This window comes from Heterodontus francisci, chromosome 20 (assembly GCF_036365525.1).
Source record: "Heterodontus francisci isolate sHetFra1 chromosome 20, sHetFra1.hap1, whole genome shotgun sequence".
Taxonomy (NCBI): Eukaryota; Metazoa; Chordata; class Chondrichthyes; order Heterodontiformes; family Heterodontidae; genus Heterodontus; species Heterodontus francisci.
The window spans coordinates 72,393,678-72,410,771 of record NC_090390.1 but is presented as its reverse complement, the minus strand read 5'-3'; positions in this window follow the sequence as shown (position 1 = coordinate 72,410,771).

Here is a 17,094-nt window from a genome sequence, read left to right as displayed (position 1 = left end):
TGATACTTTTATAGCAAATCTGGACCAATATCTCTAGCACATCTGTCTTGGCAGTTTGTCTGCCTTCTATGCAGGGCCTCTCCTTAAATCATGCACTACTTTGGTATGTTAACGATATGAAATGAAAAGAAGATTAACTATCTTGTAGGTTAGTCTTCGTTCTTCAAATGATATACATCCTCCACAAATTATAATTAGGCACATCTATCAACCGGGAGGGATTATGGAACATCTTCCTCAAATTGGGCTTCACCATCCTCTGCCTGCAGTACGACAACATGCAAGCTGTAATCCTTGCCAACAGATCTGCCACTGACCCAATCCGAGTGAAAACTGGGGTCAAGCAAGGCTGTGTCATCACACCAACACTCTTTTCCATCTTCCTCGTCGCAACACTCCATCTCATCTCCATGAAGCTCCCTGCCCGAGTAGATCTGCTCTACAGGACGAGTGGGAAATTAATTAACCTACATTGCCTCCAGTCCAGAACCAAGGTCACCCCAACCTCTGTCATCAAGCTGCAGTATGCTGACGACGCTCGCGTATGCGCACACTCAGGCCAAGCTTCAAACCCTCATTGATGCAATAATGGAGGCGTATGAAAGAATGGGCCTTAAGCTAAACATCCGGAAGACAAATGTCCTCTACCAGCCTGCTCCCCCAGCACTACACTGCCCCCTGACTATCAAGATCCACAGCAAACCATTAGACAATATAGATCACTTCTCATAACTTGGGAGCCTCCTCTCAGCAAGGGCAGACATCGATGTTGAAACTCGGCATCGCCTCCAAGGTGCCAGCGCAGCCTTCGGTTGTTTGAGGAAAAGAGTGTTTGGTGACAAAGACCTCAAATCTGGCACCAAGCTCATGGTTTACTGTGTGGCAGTGTTAATTGCCCTCTTGTATGCGTCAGAAATATGGACACTGTACAGCAGACATCTCAAAGCCCTGGAGAGAGATCACCACTGGTGCCTCCACAAAATCCTGCAAATTCAGTGGCAGGACAGGCACTCCAATATCAGTGCCCTGTCTCAGGCCAACACCCCCAGCATCGAGACACTGGTCATGACTGGACAGTTACGTTGGGCAGGCCACATCTTCTGCATGCCTGACACAAGACTCCCTAAATAAGCTTTCTATTCCGAGCTCAGTCACCGCAAGACGGAGGGCAGAGCACATGCTACAAGGATGTCCTTAAAGTTTCCCTGAAAAAATGTGACATCTCCACTGATTCATGGGAATCTCTTGCCCGAGACCGCCTAAAATGGAGAAGCAGCATCCACGAAGGTGCCAGCCAGTTCGAACAACATCGACATGCCCAGGCAGCGACCAAGTGCAAACAGCGGAAGGAGTGTTCGGAAATTTGAGCATCCCATTCACTTGCCTCATCAAACACCACCTGCCCACCTGTGGCGGTGTGTGTGAATCCAGAATTGGACTATTCAGTCACCTAAGGACTCACAACCATGGACTGGAAGAAAGTCATCCTCGTTCCCGAGGGACTGCCTAAGAAGAGGATTAAAACCTCTCAAAATTTTCAGCACCTTTATTAAATTTCCCCTTAATCATCTCTGCTCTAAGGAAAACAAACTCAATTTTTTTAGCCTCTCCATATAATTGATGTCCCTCATCCCTGCAACTATTCTAGTAGATCTCCTCTGCACTCTCTCCAAGGTCTTGACATCCTTCCTAAGATGTGTGTCCAGAATTGAACACCCTCGCTGAGGACTAACCAGTGTTTTATAAAAGTTTACCATAACTTCCTTTTATACAGAGATGAGGAGAAATTACTTCACTCAAAGGATTGTGAATGTTTGGAATTCTCTACCCCAGAGGGTTGTGGATGCTCCATCATTGAAAATATTTAAGGCTGGGATAGATAGATTTTTGGTCAAGCAGGGAATCAAGGGATAAATTTTGAACCGTCGCTGGAGTGAAGAATGACTTATTAAAGAGATCACCAGACAGTGGGCTGGGAGGACATTTGCATACTAAGAGATGCTGCCTGTGGAGACAAAGGACTATTCCCTGATCCAATTAACCCAAATGGATTTTGATCACCAGACATTGAAGGTGTAAGGAAGCGCATTCCAGGGCCTGCTAAGGTACAATCCACAAACGCAGAAGTAGTTAAGCCAATTAGTCACATGACTGACTTTTTTATTCATTCATGGGATGTGGGCGTCACTGGCCAGGCCAGCATTTATTGCCCATCCCTAATTGCCCTTGAGAAGGTGGTGGTGGGCTGCCTTCTTGAACCGCTGCCGTCCACGTGGGGTAGGTACACCCACAGTGCTGTTAGGAAGGGAGTTCCAGGATTTTGACCCAGCAACAGTGAAGGAATGGCGATATAGTTCCAAGTCAGGATGGTGTGTGACTTGGAGGGGAACTTGCAGGTGGTGGTGTTCCCATACATTTGCTACCCTTGTCCTTCTAGTTGGTAGAGGTCGCAGGTTTAGAAGGTGCTGTCTAAGGAGCCTTGGTGCATTGTTGCAGTGCATCTTGTAGATGGTACACACTGCTGCCACTGTGCGTCAGTGGTGGAGGGAGTGAATGTTTGTAGATGGGGTGCCAATCAAGTGGGCTGCTTTGTCCTGGATGGTGTTGAGCGTCTTGAGTGTTGTTGGAGCTGCACCCATCCAGGCAAGTGGAGAGTATTCCATCACACTCCTGACTTGCGCCTTGTAGATGGTGGACAGACTTTGGGGAGTCAGGAGGTGAGTTACTTGCCGCAGGATTCCTCGTCTCTGACCTGCTCTTGTAGCCACGGTATTTATGTGGCTACTCCAGTTCGGTTTCTGGTCAATGTTAGCCCCTAGGATGTTGATAGTGGGGGATTCAGCGATGGTAATGCCATTGAATGTCAAGCGGAGATGGTTAGATACTCTCTTGTTGGAGATGGTCATTGTTTGGCACTTGTGTGGCGCAAATGTTACTTGCCACTTATCAGCCCAAGCCTGGATATTGTCCAGGTCTTGCTGCATTTCTACACGGACTGCTTCAGTATCTGAGGAGTCACGAATGGTGCTGAACATTGTGCAATCATCAGCGAACATCCCCACTTCTGACCTTATGATTGAAGGAAAGTCATTGATGAAGCAGCTGAAGATGGTTGGGCCTAGGACACTGCCCTGAGGAACTCCTGCAGTGATGTCCTGGAGCTCAGATGATTGACCTCCAACAACCACAACCATCTTCCTTTGCGCTAGGTATGACTCCAGCCAGCGGAGGGATTTCCCCCTGATTCTCATTGATCTTAGTTTTGCTAGGGCTCCTTGATGCCATACTCGGTCAAATGCTGCCTTGATGTCAAGAGCAGTCACTCTCACCTCACCTCTTGAGTTCAGCTCTTTTGTCCATGTTTGAACCAAGGCTGTAATGAAGTCAGGAGCTGAGTGGCCCTGGCGGAACCCAAACTGAGCATCACTGAGCAGGTTATTGCGAAGCAAGTATCGCTTGATGCCACTGTTGATGACACCTTCCATCACTTTACTGATGATTGAGAGTAGGCTGATGGGGCGGTAATTGGACTTGTCCTGCTTTTTGTGCACAGGACAGACCTGGGCAATTTTTTACATTGCAGGGTAGATGCCAGTGTTGTAGCTATACTGGAACAGCTTCGCTAGGGGTGCGGCAAGTTCTGGAGCACAGGTCTTCAGTACTATTGCCGGAATATTGTCAGGGCCCATAGACTTTGCAGTATCCAGTGCCTTCAGTCGTTTATTGATATCACGCGGAGTGAATCGAATTGGCTGAATCTCGCATCTGTGATACTGGGGACTTCAGGAGGAGGCCGAGATGGATCATCAACTCGGCACTTCTGGCTGAAGATTGTTGCAAATGCTTCAGCCTCATCTTTCGCACTGATGTGCTGGGCTCCCCCATCATTGAGGATAGGGATATTTGTGGAGCCACCTCCTCCAGTTAATTGTTTAATTGTCCACCACCATTCACGACTGGATGTGGCAAGACTGCAGAGCTTAGATCTGATCCGTTGGTTATGGGATCGCTTAGCTCTGTTTATCGCATGCTGCTTACGCAGTTTGGCACGCAGATAGTCCTGTGTTGTAGCTTCACCAAGTTGACACCTCATTTTGAGGTATGCCTGGTGCTGCTCCTGGCATGCCCTCCTGCACTCTTCATTGAACCAGGTTGGTCTCTTGGCTTGATGGTAATGGTAGAGTGAGGGATATGCCGGGCCATGAGGTTACAGTTTGTGGTTGAGTACAATTCAGCTTCTGCTGATGGCCCACAGCACCTCATGGATGCCCAGTTTTGCATTGCTAGATCTGTTCGAAATCTATCCCATTTAGCACGGTGGTAGTGCCACACAACACGATGGAGGGTATCCTCAATGTGAAGGCGGGACTTGGACTCCACAACGAGACCTGCTGGTCAACTTAGTTTTTTGTTTGTGCTACACAGAAAGGAACAGAAGGCAGTTTTTCAGTTTTGCAACTGAAACTGGAACAAGGAAGCCTCTCTCCTGGCTGTCTGTCTCTCGCTTTCTCCCAAGCCACCGGACCCACTGAAGACACGAAAACCTCAAGAGAGAAAAGACTCCTACATCGAAACAATTTGAAGCATGAACTGGGCCCCAACGAATAGCAGGACTCACCGGAAACCAAAGACTCCACATTGAACTCAAAGGACAGTAAGTAACTAACAGATATGGTCTCAAACATTTCCCCTTTATTCATTTCTACTTCTGTCTCTATCTGCATGTGTGTTTATCACGTATGCATGCTAGTGTGATCGCGTTGCATATTTGTAGTCGTTAACCGGATTAGAGTTTAAGATTAATAAACTTCTACCTTTCTTGTTTAAATCTAAGGAAACCTGTCTGATTTCTGTGCCTTACAATTGGAGCAGTGAACAAGGATTCACTGAAGGGGGAGCTAAAAACAGTGTTTCTAAAAATAAAATCTGTTATGGTTAAACCAGGCAAAGGCTGAGAGGGAACCCCTAGACCCCTTCTCACCTGGTCATAAAAGTGACTTTCAACAACTTCCCTATCCTGGCAACCATCAGCTGGCATTTCCAGCCTCTTCGGTGGGAGGACTCTGTAAATGCACCACAATTCACCAAAGGCCCATTCCTCTTGGCGCTTCCCCCGACCCCACGAACCTCTGGTCAGCGGCATTCAGCCACAGCCCCGGCATTAACAGCCAGAATTTTACCCCCCACATCCACCAGGGAATTTCTCGGCCACTGTTAAAAAGAGAGGGCAGGGAACTTTATCCTGGCACCGAGTGCAAAATAATGAAAAAGGTTTCATTCCTACTACTCGGGGAGCCTAAAAATACATCTGAAAACAGACTTTAAAACACACCTAGGGAATAGTAAACACAATCAAAATCTACAGAACTAGGACATGACAGTTAGAAAACATGTTCACAGAATAATATCACAGTACAAATAATTAACGTTAATGTGTGTACTGAATAATTAGAATGGGTGGGGGGTGGGGGGGGAGGGGACTGGAGAAAAGCTTCACAAATTTAGCCCCAAGTTCTTCAACTAAGTTGCCAAAACTATCTGCAGGGTGGGTATGGGGAAAATTGTAGAGTTGTGACTTGCAAGGATCAAATGTGAATCAGAAATCACCAGAGAACAACAACAGGTGGTATGGACACCAGTCTAAAATCTTAGATCAAAGTCAAGGGCAAACCGCAATGCACAGTTCAGGACAAAAGTGTAACTCGATTCGAGAGGTCACATCATTTGGGCTTTCCTCAGGGCATGGGTCAACTTTGTCACACTTTAGATTCAGATACCACATGCTGCCATTGCTTCTTGTTTGTGCAGATAGTATTACTTCTCAAGGCTGGGCCTAGTCTTAGTGAATAGGAGCAGGGAACTCTTTGTAGAGTTTGATAATGAATTACTGATGTCCTTCAAGGAAGGAAAACAGCCTTCCTGACCTGGTCTGGCCTATGTGGGTCTCCGGACCCACAGCAATGTGTTTGACTCTTAACTGCCCTCTGAAATGGCCTAGCAAACCACTCAGTAGTATCAAATGCTACAAAAAGATTGAATAGACTAAAACCAGATGGACAACCTGGCGTCAGCTGCTGGACACTGAACTCCTGGCCTCAGCCGCTGTGAACAATATTGAAACAAGCTGATCTTGCATTGCCAGGTGAAGGAAGTTCTCCTGTGGAGGCAGGTTTCGGCGCATGCGGGGAGTTAAATCTTCTAAAATTGGCCTTGGGTCCTCCCGCCCTCTTCTAGCTTTCCCTGGGGTGGGTTCCAAGTTCAGTGGGAACCCCCCTAGGGTCTGGCAGGAAAGCAATTGAGTCAATCAAAAATGCCTTTTTAATCTTGGATTCCTTCTTTCCCAGCCAGCGCATGGGTTCCATGCTGTGTCTGCATCTCGCTAGGTTGGAGAAGGCGAGTGCACAGCGGGAACTCATTGCAGAGTGAAACCGACCTGATAGCAAGAGTATAAAAGCTAGTCTGTTACAGTGGAAGGCTAGCATTGACAGGAGCAGTTCTTTCAGCCTCAGTTCACTGATCTCATTGCAAACAGCAACTTTGTACAATTACTATAATGTGCCTTGGATTGCACTGAGGGTAATCTCACCTTATTGCCTGTGAGACTTCCCTGTAACATAGTGGCTACTGTTACGACCAACTGCTCAAGACAACGCCCCCAATCAAAATATATGATTCTGATTGCGGTGGGAGCATCGCACTGTCAAATCAGTCCCGCCACTCCACAGATTGCCTAACATATCACTTTAAACTTTCCATAGTAAAGAAACCCACCGCCAAATTGATTATCTATTAACCCCCTTATGAGACTAACCAAACCAGGTGTCTTTAGATCAACAAATTAACTGTTTAATTAGAATAACTAAATTCTTAAACACGAAGATATAAACATTTAAAATAGAAAAAATTAGCGATCTTGCAGATTTACGCTCCTGCCAAAGTGGAATCTTCCAATGTCCAAGGTTGCTTGAAGTCCTCACAGCCATCCGATAGGGGAAAAATATTCTGCAACAGTAGGACAGTCAGTAGTGTAGTTCCAGTTGAAGTGATGCTCTTCTTCTCCAGCAATTAATTCAGCAGTCAACAACTTGCAGACACTTTGCAATGTATCAATTTGGCTTTAGAATTGTTTTGAGGGGTGTAAAAGTGATCAATCTAAAATTCACCGTCCTTCAATTTAAATTATTTGAGATCTCTGTTCCATTCATGCTGGTCCAGCTGTCTGTGTCTGTTTGAACAGTCTGTCTTAACTAAAAAGCCAGTTCAAAAGATAATTACAACATTGTATATCTTGAGTTCTGAAGAAGAGTCACTGACCTGAAACGTTAACTCTGCTTCTCTCTCCACAGATGCTGCCAGACCTGCTGAGTATTTCCAGCATTTCTTGTTTTTATTTCAGATTTCCAGCATCTGCAGTATTTTGCTTTTATATTATTGTATATCCTGATTCTGAGTCTCTGAATGGCTGTTGCCGGGTAATCAGTATGCATTCTTTGAAGCTGGTTTGTTCCCTTTCTATATGGTTGTATCCTACAGCAACCAGAATGCACTTTCACTCAGTCTCTGGAGATTGCTGCCTTAAAGCAGTACTGATCTTTTACTGCCTTAAAGGCACACTGCATACTTCCTGGAAAAGAAAAAAACCTACAGGATCATAACACTGCATATTCTGCAGTTGGTTGGCTCAGCTCAGCAGTGACAGGGGCAGCAACTCCAGCAGCAGCTGCCTTATCAATAGTCACTTGCAGCTGCATGCAACAGAGGGAATGGACATAAAGCAGCACCTTGAAGAAGATAAAACCTTAGCACAGGGTCTATAGGGCAAGAGACAGCTTCCTTGGTCTCTCTGAACAATAATGTTTCATGGCACAGGCTCTCATGGCAGGCAGTTGCAGGCGTCTGCAGCCTTTTGGAAGCAGACCTCCCTTAAGAGGAGCAGGTAATTACACATTGGCTGTGGTTGTGAAGGTGAGGACAGACCTCAATTTCTTCACGTCCAGGTCCTTCTAGGGATCAGCTAGTGACATCTGTAGGATCCCACAATCTGCAACCCACAACTGCATCATTGATGTCTGGTTTGCAAACGCTTTCAACTATACTCATTTTGACATGGATAAGGCCAGTCAACCTGAGGGCTTTGCTTCCCTCGCAGGATTTCCACAGGTCCGGGGGTGATAAACTGCTCTCGTGTGCCAATCAAGGCGCCAGGCTTCCACTCCCTTAGAGATCAGCTGGTCTGTGACCACCACAAGAAGATGGGCAACACAGTGGCGCAGTGGTTAGCACCGCAGCCTCACAGCTCCAGCGACCCGAGTTCAATTCTGGGTACTGCCTGTGTGGAGTTTGCAAGTTCTCCCTGTGTCTGCGTGGATTTCCTCCGGGTGCTCCGGTTTCCTCCCACAGCCAAAAGACTTGCAGGTTGAGAGGTGAATTGGCCATTATAAATTGCCCCTAGTATAGGTAGGTGGTAGGGAAATATAGGGACAGGTGAGGATGTGGTAGGAATATGGGATTAGTGTAGGATTAGTATAAATGGGTGGTTAATGGTCGGCACAGACGGTGGGCCGAAGGGCCTGTTTCAGTGCTGTATCTCTAAATCTAAAATCTAAAGATAATTCAAGTCTGCGCCAGGTATCCAGGGAGCTGCCGTGACTCTTTCATCCTTCAGCTGTCTCAAATTCTGCAGATGTTCTCAGCACCAGATAGCCTCAGTGGAACAAGGGATACCCACTCAAGACCTGGATGATAAACCTATTGAGGAACCAGATCACAGAGGCACAGGAGAGGTACAACAGGAACCATGTCACCACTAGGGCGAAAATAGAGCAAGCCATTGGCTTGCACAAAATGAGGTTCCGCTACCTTGTCAGATCTGGAGGCACCTTCCAATCTGCCTCAGCAACGATCTCCAGGATTGTTGTGGTCTACTGTGCCCTGCACAACATGGCGCTGCAGAGAGGACTGAAGCTGGAGCTAGACAAAGGTGGTGAGCACCCGGCATTCTCAGAGGGGAAGGGGTGGAGCATCCTGATGTGCCGTTGGTGCCTGGAGCTGCAGACCTGCCTGTCAGAAAATTCCACCATAGCCTCAGCCAGGCACTCTTCATAGGGACATAGGAAGATAGGAACAGGAGTAGGCCATTCAGCCCCTCGAGCCTGTCACGCCATTCAATGAGATCATGGCTGATCCGTGGCCTAACTCCATATCCTGCCTTTGGCCCATATCCCTTAATAGCTTTGCTTAACAAAATTCTATCTATCTCAGATTTAAAATTAACAACTGATCTAGCTTCAACTGCTGTTTGTGGGAGCGAGTTCCAAACCTCTACTACCCTTTGCGTGAAGAAGTGCTTCCTAACATCTCTCCTGAACAGTCTGGTCCTAATTTTAGACCATGCCCCCTAGTTTTAGAATCTCCAACCAGTGGAAATAGTTTATCTTTATCTAGCCTGTCTTTTCCTGTTAATATCTTGAAGACTGCGATCAGATCACCCCTTAACCTTCTAAATTCTAGTGAAATCAGGCCTAATTTGTGTAATCTCTCCTCGTAACTTAACCCCTGTAGTCCAGGTATCATTCTTGTAAACCTACGTTGCACTCCCTCCAAGACCAATATATCCTTCCTAAGATGTGGTGCCCAGAACTGCTCACAGTACTCCAAGTGGGGTCTAACCAAGGTTTTGTACAGCTGCAGCTTAACCTCTGTGTCTTTATACTCCAATCCTCTGGATATAAAGGCTAGCATTCCATTAGCCTTTTTGATTATTTTCTGCACTTGCTCGTGGCATTTTAAAGATCTATGCACCTGAACCCCCAAGTCTCTTTGGACATCCACTGTACTTAACCTCTTCCCATTTAGAAAGTACCCTGCTCTATCCTTTTTTGGTCCAAAATGGATAACCTCACACTTGCCCGCATTGAAATCCATCTGCCACAGTTTTGCCCACTCACTTAGTCTGTCAATATCTCTTTGCAATTTTATGCTATCATCTAGACTGCCGCCTAACTTTGTATCATAAGCAAATTTGGATTTATGAATTACTATGCCATCATCCAAGTCTTTAATGAATAATGTGAATAATTGAGGCCCCAACACAGATCCCTGTGGGGCACCACTAGTTACATCCTGCCAATCGGAGTACTTACCCATTATCCCCACTCTCTGTCACCTACCACTCAACCAACTTTCTAATCATGTCAATAATTTGCCCTCAACTCCATGGGCTTCTACCTTAGTTAACAGTCTCTTATGTGGGACTTTATTAAATGCCTTCTGGAAGTCCATATAAATAACATCCATGGACATTCCCCTGTCCACTACCTCAGTCACCTCTTCAAAAAATTCAATGAGATTTGTCAGGCATAACCTTCCCGTCATGAATCCATGCTGGCTGTCCCTGATTAACTGAATTTTTCCTAGGTGTTCAGTCACCCTATCCTTGATAATAGACTCCAGCAGCTTGCCCACCACAGATGTCAGGCTAACTGGTCTATAATTTCTTTGGTTCCCCCTTTCACCCTTCTTAAAAAGTGGAGTGACATGTGCAACTTTCCAATCCAGAGGGACCACTCCTGAATCTAGGGAACTCTGAAAGACTATAGTTAGGACATCGACAATATGCTCCCCTACTTCCTTTAACACCCTCAGATGGAAACCGTCAGGTCCTGGGGATTTCTCACTCTTTAGTTCCATTAATTTCCTTGTTACTGATGATTTACTTACGTTAATTGTATTAAGTCCCTGTCCCCTAATGGCTATCAATTTTTTCGCGACTTCCGGCAAGTTATCCTCCTTTACAACTGTAAATACTGAGGCAAAGTAATTGTTCAACATGTCTGCCATTTCCCCATTATCAATGACAATATCTCCATCTTCAGCTTTTAGTGGGCCAACATTGCTCTTGACCACCTGTTTTCCCTTTATGTAACTGTAAAATTTCTTCTTATTGATTTTGATGTCCCTTGCAAGTTTCCTTTCATAATCTCTTTTAGTAGCTCTTATAAGCTGCTTTGTGACCATTTGCTGGTCTTTGTATTGATCCCATTCGGCCGGATCTGATTTGCGTTTTGTATTTTTGTAAGCCCTTTCTTTTTGTTTTATGCTATCCCTAATCTCTTTAGTTGTCCATGGCTGTTTTTTCTGTGAAGTGGAGCTTTTTCCTCTCAGGGGTATATACTTGCTCTGTACTTTGTCGTGTCCTGCACTCCTTTGGACCCCACCAGAAAGGCCGAGAGGGGGGTTTTGACGACTGGGCAACTCTCAACCTCCATAAATTTGCCCAGGCATGCGCCATGGAGAGGTCACTCCATGCAAACCACTGACCACCTCCAGGCGCGTATCCATTGTCTCTCGAGATAAGGAGGCCCAAAGAAGACTTTGTTAAATGTTTCTTTAAATATTCTCCACTGTTCTTCAGTCATTTGACCCATTAACAGATCTACCCAGTTTAGAACAGATCATAGAACTGTACAGCACAGTACAGGCCCTTCGGCCCACGATGTTGTGCCGAACCTTTAACCTACCTCTTATAAGCTGCTTTGGGGCGGCACAGTGGCGCAGTGGTTAGCACCACAGCCTCACAGCTCCAGTGACCCGGGTTCAATTCTGGGTACTGCCTGTGTGGAGTTTGCAAGTTCTCCCTGTGTCTGCGTGGGTTTCCTCCGGGTGCTCCGGTTTCCTCCCACATGCCAAAGACTTGCAGGTTGATAGGTTAATTGGCCATTATAAATTGCCCCGAGTATAGGTAGGTGGGAGGGAAATATAGGGACAGGTGGGGATGTGGTAGGAATATGGGATTAGTGTAGGATTAGTATAAAGGGGTGGTTGATGGTCGGCACAGACTCGGTGGGCCGAAGGGCCTGTTTCAGTGCTGTATCTCTAAACTAAGCTAAACTAAACTAAACTACTCTAAGATCAAACTAACTACCTACCCTTCATTCTACTATCATCCATGTACCTATCCAAGAGTCGCTTAAATGCCCCTAATGTATCTGCTTCTACTACCACCGCTGGCAGCGCATTCCACGCACCCACCACTCTCTGTGTAAAGAACCTACCTCTGACATCTCCCCGAAACCTTCTGCCAATCATCTTAAAATTATGCCCCCTGGTGATAGCCCTTTCCACCCTGGGAAAAAGTCTCTGACTATCCACTCTATCTTTGCCTCTCATCATCTCGTACCCCTCTATCAAGTCACCTCTCATCCTTCTTCGCTCCAATGAGAAAAGCCCTAGCTCCCTCAACCTTTCTTCATAAGACATGCCCTCCAGTCCAGGCAGCATCCTGGTAAATCTCCTCTGCACCCTCTCTAAAGCTTCTACATCCTTCCTATAATGAGGCGACCAGAACTGAACACAATATTCCAAGTGTGATCGAACCAGGGCCTTATAGAGCTGCAGCATAACTTCGCGGCTCTTAAACTCAATCCCCCTGTTAATGAAAGCCAACACACCATACGCCTTCTTAACAACCCTATCAACTTGGGTGGCAACTTTGAGCGATCTATGGACATGGACCCCAAGATCCCTCTGTTCCTCCACACTACCAAGAATCCTGTCTTTAAGCCTGTATTCTGCATTCAAATTTGACCTTCCAAAATGAATCACTTCACACTTTTCCAGGTTGATCTCCATCTGCCACTTCTCAACCCAGCTCTGCATCCTGTCAATGTCCCGTTGCAACCGACAACAGCCTTCCACACTATCCACAACTCCAGCAACCTTCGTGTCATCGGCAAACTTGCAAACCCAGCCTTCCACTTCCTCATCCAAGTCATTTATAAAAATCACAAAGAGCAGAGGTTCCAGAACAGATCCTTGTGGAACACCACTGGTCACCGAGCTCCAGGCTGAATACTTTCCATCTACTACCACCCTCTGACTTCTATGGGCCAGCCAATTTTGTATCCAGACAGCCAACTTTTCCTGTATCCCATGCCTCCTTACTTTCTGAATGAGCCTACCATGGGGAACCTTATCAAATGCCTTGCTAAAATCCATATACACCACATCCACTGCTCTTCCTTCATCAATGTGTTTTGTCACATCTTCAAAGAATTCAATAAGGCTTGTGAGGCATGACCTGCCCCTCACAAAGCCATGCTGACTGTCTCTAATCAAACCATGCTTTTCCAAATAATCATAAATCCTGTCTCTCAGAATCCTCTCCAATAATTTTCCCACTACCGACGTAAGACTGACTGGTCTATAATTCCCAGGGTTATCCCTATTCCCTTTCTTGAACAAGGGAACAACATTTGCCACCCTCCAATCATCCGGTACTACTCCAGTGGACAGCGAAGACGCAAAGATCATCGCCAAAGGCGCAGCAATCTCTTCCCTCGCTTCCCGTAATATCCTTGGGTATATCCCATCTGGCCCCGGGGACTTATCTGTCCTCATATCATTCAAAATTTCCAGCACATCCTCCCTCTTAACCTCAACCTGTTCGAGCATATCAGCCTGTTCCACGCTGTCCTCACAAATGACCGAGGACCGTCTCTGTCTCATCCCAGTAAAGTCAGCCTTACCCAAGTCTAAAATTCTAGTCGCTGATTCGTGCTTTTCACTTTCAAATGCTACCTTGAATTCGATCATGTTGTGATCACTATTTGATAATTGGTGAGAAGTGTGCTTGCAGCATTGTGCTCCCCATCAAGATCCTTGTGTAAACCCTCCCATGACCATCAAATCTCCTCCCTCGAGTTACCCAGCCAACCATCACATTCACAGCCTTTCCTCTTCATTGAGGTGGCTCGATCCATTCACCGGAATTAATCTGTCCAGGGTCAGTGGGGGTTCCAACAAAGTAGAGGCCTTGACAATGAGTGGTTCATATAAACTAATTCTTTCATTCAAATAAAGAGCATCAGTGGAACAGTAACAATGTAATAAGGATCCAAGAGAATCCCTTTGAAGACTTTTTCCTCTTGTGCTTTCTAATACTTCTACATGGTGCTACCCCTGTGGCTTTAGCAGAGCTAGAGGCAGCTGCCTGTTCCTCTGCTCTGATACGAGATGCCTGTGGCGGATGTCCTCTAGGTTTTGGAGCCCAAGAGGGCCCCTTAAAAGACTGCCCCACCTGCACCTGTGCAGGGGCAGACTCAATCACAGGGCAGGACCCAGCGTGTGCGGCTCTGTCGGGGGGAGGGCAAGTGTCGAGAAGTGGGGGTGCCTTGAGAAGAGTCCCCACTGACATCAGCTGTTTCTCTACTTTCCCTCTTGGGGCCTACCCGCACTTCCCTGCTAACCAAGAGTGGTTGAGCACTTGGCTGCATGTGACTATGGTGCTCAGCCACCAAGGTGAGGCTTTGATTGAGGCTCTGTAAAGTGGTAGTCAGAGAGTGCAGGTCATTGGTGCAGGCCAGCATGCACTTGATGGCCTGCTGTGCCTGATTCTCCATGAGATTGTCCACTCTTTCAGTGGAGGTGGTCATCAGAGGAAACACCTGAGACATCTTTGTCACTTAGTCTAGAGATGGACTCCTCCATTTTCTGTGCAAGGATGCACACTACCTCTGGAAATTCTGGCAGAAGCACACACATTTCTGCTGAGGCTCAGCATCTGTGTCAAGCTGAGCAAAAATTGAAGTGTCTTGCACCCTCTGATGGGGACTCTCCACTGCTGTCCCTGTCTCCAGCACCTGCTCCTGCTCACATGTGACATGCTGCTCACTGGAGGCCTGCTCAGGTCGAGAAAAAAGAACCCGACCCGAACCAGAGCAGACCCGAGCCCGACCTGGCCCGAGTCCCTCCGATTTTGCCCCGAGCCCTACCCGACCCGAACCCGCCCCCACTTGGCCTGACCCGAGCCCGACCATCCCTTTACTTACCTTCCGACTAGGAAGCTGCACAAAGCTGCAGCGCATGCGCGATGACGTCATAGTGGTCGTCACTCGCTCACTGCGCAGACTCAATTTTGTCCCAGACTCCCAACTCAGGTAAGTTTTTTAATTTCAATACTTACCAGCAGAGGACTTACCGTGTGTGTCCGGCCCGACCTGAGCCCGAAAACCGGACCCGGAAGACGGGCCCGACCCAAGCTGAACCCGACACATGTCCTCGGGTCCCATCAGGTTCGGGTTGGGTAGCAGGCCTCTACTGCTCACCATGTGCCACCCTATTCATCTGAGATGCTGGTGCCACCATGGTTTGTGTATTTCCACTGGTGGAGGGTGCGCAGGATTCATTTGTCAGCACCGTCAATGCACCTTTGGGAGATGAAAGACATGAGTTACTGCTGAATGTAGGTGAAATTGGGTTCCAAGCGAATATAGTGCAGAGCATGACATTTAATCTATTGGTGACATTGATTCAACATGAATAACATCTTAGTGCCAGGTTGCAGTGTCGTACCTAATGGTGTTACCAGGTCTCCGGGCCACCCCCATTCTCCATCAGCAACATCCTGTACGGTGCCACTCTGCTGATCTCCAAGTGTGTCGGTCAGAGTGCTGTGCAGGACAATGCTGGGTGTTTGGGATAGAAATGCAAAACTGTACTAATGTGCCTCCTGGCTTGCTGTTGTCATGTGACCTCTACCATGAGGCACTCACTGCAGGCAGCCATCACAGATTCGGTTCAATAAAGACACAGTACAAGCAAGACTGTTGTCCTGTGAGCTTGTAACATGGTGTCAGAGTAGAGCTGAGATTGAGTGTTGAAGAGCTGGATAGAAGCACACCTACTGAAAGAGGGACACAGGAATGTTCAGAGCTGCTGAAAGCTACAAAAAGCCACAGGAAGCCACAGAAAAGGAACAAAGAAACAGGCCACAGCTGAAAGCTGAAAGCTCCGCCTCAACTCCACTTTCCTGCCCGTTCTCCATAACCCTTCAACCCATTACTAATTAAAAATCTTCTCCTTAAATTTACCCAATGTCCCAGCATCCACCGCACTCTGGGGTAGTGAATTCCACAGACTCACGACCCTTTGAGAGAAGTAATTTCTCCTCATCTCTGTTTTAAATCTGCTACCCCTTATCCTAAAACTATGACCTCTCCTTCTAGATTGCCACATCAGAAGAAACATCCTCTCTATGCCTACTTTGTCAATCCCGTTAATCATCTTATATACCTCAATTAGATCTCCTCTCATTCTTCTAAACTCCAGAGAGTAAAGGCCTAAACTGCTCAATCTCTCTTCGTAAGACAAACCCCTCATCTCTGGAATCAATCTTCTGAACTGCCTCCAATGCAACTACATCTCTCCTCAAGTAAGGGGACCAAAACTGTACGCAATACTCCAGGTGCGGTCTCACTAATGTCTTGTACAGTTGCAGCAACACTTCTCTACTTTTATACTCGATTCCTTTAGCAATAAATGCCAAAATTCCATTTGCCTTCCTTACTACCTGCTGTACCTGCATACTAGTTTTCTGCGATTCATGCAGGAGGACACCCAGATCCCTCTGCACCAAAGCACTCTGAAGTTTCTCTCCATTCAGATAATAATTTGCCTTTCTATTCTTCCGACCAAAATGAATCACCTCACACTTATCCACGTTTAACTTCATCTGCCAAATTTTGGCCCATTCACCTAACCTATCCATATCCATTTGTAAATTTCTTATTTCTTTATTGCAACTTACTATCCCACCTATTTTAGTGTGATCTGCAAATTTGGCTCTAGTACCTTCTATCCCTGCATCCAAGTCATTAATATAGATTGTAAATAGTTGGGGCCTGAGGACCGAACCCTGTGGCACCCCATTAGTTACATCTTGCCAACCAGAAAAAGACCATTTATCCCAACTCTCTGTTTTCTGTTGGTTGGCCAATCCTCTATCCAAGCTAATAAATTGCTCCAACCCCATGTGATCTTACCTTGTGTATTAACCTTTTGTGCAGCACCTTATCAAATGCCTTCTGGAAGTCCAGATATACTACATCTACAGGATTCCCATTATCCATTTTACTTGTTACATCTTCGAAGAACTCTAGCAAATTAGTCAAACACGATTTACCCTTCATAAAACCATGCTGACTCTGATGGATTGCGTTTTGACTTTCTAAATGTCCTGTTATTACTTCCATAATAATGGATTCTAACAATTTCCCAACGACAGATGTTAAACTAACTGGTCTATAGTTTCCTACT